The following is a 3,739-nucleotide window of genomic DNA, read 5'->3' as shown; positions in this document are numbered from 1 at the left end:
TGTGTGTGTGTGTGTGTGTGTGGCCAGCTCAGCCCACAAGGGGGCGGGGCTGGCTGGCATGTGGTGCTGGGGGATTGAACCGCGGTCCCTGTGCTTTGCTAAACTTGTTCTAAGTAGGTGCTTTAGACCATTGAGCCATCTCACCAGCCCCTTAGCTTACCTTTAAATCATTACAGATTTCAGGCCAGCCAGATAGCTCAGTGGACTAAAGTGCCTGCTTAGACACAGGGACCAGGGTTCAATCCCCAGCATGCGGTGCCAGCTCCGCCCCCGGGGCACGCTGACATGGCGAATGAGACTGAGCATGGTGGTGTGTGCCTGTAGTCCCAGCACTTGGGAGGCTAAAAACAGGAGGATCATTATGAGTCCGATCTGTGTAGATCCTGTACTAAATACATTTTTAAAAATTAAAGAACAAATTATTATAGATTTCTATACTGTTCTTTTAAGAAAATATTTATTCGTTTGGTACAGCGTCTTGCTACACAGTCCAGACTCATAGTGATCTGGCTCTGGGATTACAGTGGTGTGCCATCATGCCCAGTTTCATTGGTTGGCGCAGTGGCGTCGAATGTGGTACCAGGGATCAAACCTGGGTTCTTGCACTTGCCAGGCAGGCGCTTAGACTGCCAAGCTATCTCTCCAGACCCTACTATTCTTAAGAATGGTACAGTGGTAGGCTTTTTTGGTTTGTTTTTGGATTTTTTTTTTTTTATGGTATGTGAATATCTGATTTGTCTTTGGCTCTAATTGTTGCTGATTTCTTTGTGGTGGTTATAAGTCGATTTTAACTCTGCACCAGTATCTGCCTTGTCGTTGTGTCATGTAGTATATGTACTGCAGTTTATTCCCAGAAAACTGTGTGCTGGGCCAATTTCACTGCACCTTCCCTTCCCAACCTGAAGTGGTTCTATCTTGAGGATCGAAGGTAAGGTCCTTAGTTGTGCCTAGAGGCAACTAGGGTGGCTAAGGTGGCTCATCACTTAGAGGATATAAAAGGAAAATGAGGAAGGACAGAGATTTCCATTATTTAGAGGTGCTCCAGTCTTTGCTTTCAGCTTGGACATTATCTCCTGATCTCTAGTGCAGACTCTTCAGCTTCCACCTTGGATCCTTCAGCCTTCTGTTGCAGACCCATCGGTCTCCTGGTTTGGATATGCATGGGACACTGCAGTGAACTCCAGATCTTGGACTGAATCTTTCAGTTTCCAGAACACAGACACCCTCTGCACGCTTCTTCGTCTGACTCCATGGCTGACCCTTGTAAGCCAATCTTGTAATTTCTTACATATCTGTACATCTTTTGTAATATCTGTTTCTCTAGTAAAACCCTAATGCATATTTTGTTACCGGGAGTGGGGCCACTGGTGTGATGTTGCCTGGCCATGTGTCTTAAGAGCCTTGGAAATTAATTTGGAGAAGTTTTGAGAGACTGGCCACAGAGGCAGCCCCTCTATGCTGTAAACTATACTGGAGATTATGTTTGGGGCCTGGAAAATCAAGAGTACTGATGGCAATGCTGTCAGTTAAGATGAAGCTCAGGAGGCTTCAACTGAGAAGTACTGCATTGGCTGCTAGACCCAGGTAGTATTTGTGCTCTGGCATCTTGCTTGTGTTTAGAGATACTGCTTGAGTGAATAAAATATTTCAATGCACTCTATTTTGGGATAGTGGCATGATTACTGTTGGGAGCTTTTGGCCAGATCTATGTTTGAAATGAAGAATGAAGAACCAGTAAGCATGTATGAAACATTTAGCCAGAGGAAAGGCTCTAGTGGAGCTGTGAATTGCAAGATGAAATAGGGAAGAACATGGTTGTGAAGATCAGGACAATAGAAAAAATGAATTGATGTTTTCACCTAAAGACAAGAGTATATTTGAATTGTAGGAAATGCCTATTTCTTAGTCTTGCCACGACTTGTTAAATGTTAATGAGAAGCAAGGACTGTGATTGTAATAGTTCTTTCAATGTCTTTTTTAGGTATATGTTTATAATCAGGTTAAGTAATAAAAGCATTATGTTTTAACCTTTAATTTTGGTCACCCTTTAAATATCTTTTGGTGTGGAAATGAGTGCAAAAAATTATGTGTATGTATGTAATTGTATTGTTAGTGTAAATCTGAATAGATCAAAAAATGGTAACTTTTCAAAAATCTTCCAATAGACACTAGCTTAAGAAAATGTGTATGATTATCAAGTTGACCAGGGGTAGACTGTGGTAATTGACAACTGGTGATCAACTTGTATCACCCAGGTAAACTGAACCAATATGATGCTTTGTGTGAGGGAATACCTGAGGATTGTTGCCAGCAGCATAAGAGGCAGAACTTCTGAAAAAGAAGAGAGACTATTAGGGAAGCTGCTGGAAGTTGTTGGAGAGGCTGTAGGGAGCTGCTGGTTCTCTTCAGCTGTTCTTCTGGGGGACCTTGTCCTGCTAGTTTCTTTATGAACTTGGCTGGTCTCGTCATCAACAGAGCTCAGTATCTCACTGTCGCTGAGAAGGGCTGTGTTCACTTTGGGAAAGCTCTGATCCTCACCTTGAGCATTGCTTCTTGGCTCTGGAGGGGAAGATGGTGCACAGCTCAGTCTCCTGGAGAAGCTTGTTATGTTGGTTTTCCTGATGGGAACATGACTTTTCTTCATTGTTGGAGGAGCTTGAGACCTCATTGCTGCTGAGGATGGCTGTGGTACTTTCCAGTGGAACCCTGGTTCATACCTTGAGCATTGCTTTCTGGCTCCAGTGTAGATCCCTCAGCCTGCTAGCACAGACCCTTCATTCCACCAGCACAGACTTTCTAGAGTCCACCACTGAATTTTGGGCCTTCTTAGCACAGAACCATGAAACATGTATGCATTAGACACTGTCATGGGTTCTAGGCCTCCAATTGGATTCCTGGGAGGCATTGTTATGAGATCTAGGTCTTCAGCTGAACTCATGCAGGACATTATGATGGGATCCAGACACTCAGCTAGATTCTTTGGTCTTTAGTGTGTGGACAGATTTCCTGCACTTTCTTTGCATATAATTCTTTGGGTGATTCATTATAAAATAATCCTGTAAACTATGTGTCCTGAATTGTATTGTTCCTCTAGTAAAATCCCAAATTACAACAGTAGCCCATAAAGCATATGTAAAAAACAATTGAAATTCTCTCATTGCATATTATCAGATACAGAGCATTATAACTAGAAATTGCTGACAAAAGCCACAAAATTATACAAATTCATGAAGATTAAACAGTACAGTCTTGAATAATGAATGGGTTGCTGGAGAAAACAAGAAGATATTAGACAGTTCCTAGAATGAAATGATAACACCACTAAGAAGATACTGTAATCAATGAAACACACAGAGAGCAGTCCTAAGAGCAAAGTTTGTAGCTACAAATTTGTATCTTAAGCGGAGTGAGATCACATAAATAACCTAATGATGAACCTACAGATTGTAAAACAAGAACCGCGCAAGTTCAAATATAAAACTAGTAACAAGAAGAAAACAAAAATCAGAGAAGAACTTAATGAAATTGAAACTATAAAAGCGAAGAATGCACTGAAGAGTTGGTTTTTTGAAAGAATGAACAAAAATCCATTGCCAGTCTTACCAAAAAAGGATATATATATAGCCATTTTCATCAAAAAAAGGGAAAGTGAAGACATATTTCAATGCAATTGAAAACAAAAAAGTTGAAATGGAAACAGTACCAAAATCCAGAATATACTTTGTAAATGCTTCAAAAA

General features: G+C 41.2%; 1 pseudogene; it reads left to right on the top strand.

Moving 5' to 3' along the window:
- The window catches only part of LOC101576528, a 17,493-nt pseudogene that overhangs the window by 12,645 nt on the left and 1,109 nt on the right, over window positions 1–3,739 (top strand).

The sequence above is a fragment of the Octodon degus genome, unplaced genomic scaffold (genome assembly GCF_000260255.1).
Source record: "Octodon degus isolate 3935 unplaced genomic scaffold, OctDeg1.0 scaffold00001, whole genome shotgun sequence".
Classification (NCBI taxonomy): Eukaryota; Metazoa; Chordata; class Mammalia; order Rodentia; family Octodontidae; genus Octodon; species Octodon degus.
The sequence above is the reverse complement of the archived record's forward strand: the minus strand, read 5'-3'. Positions and strand labels throughout refer to the sequence as shown.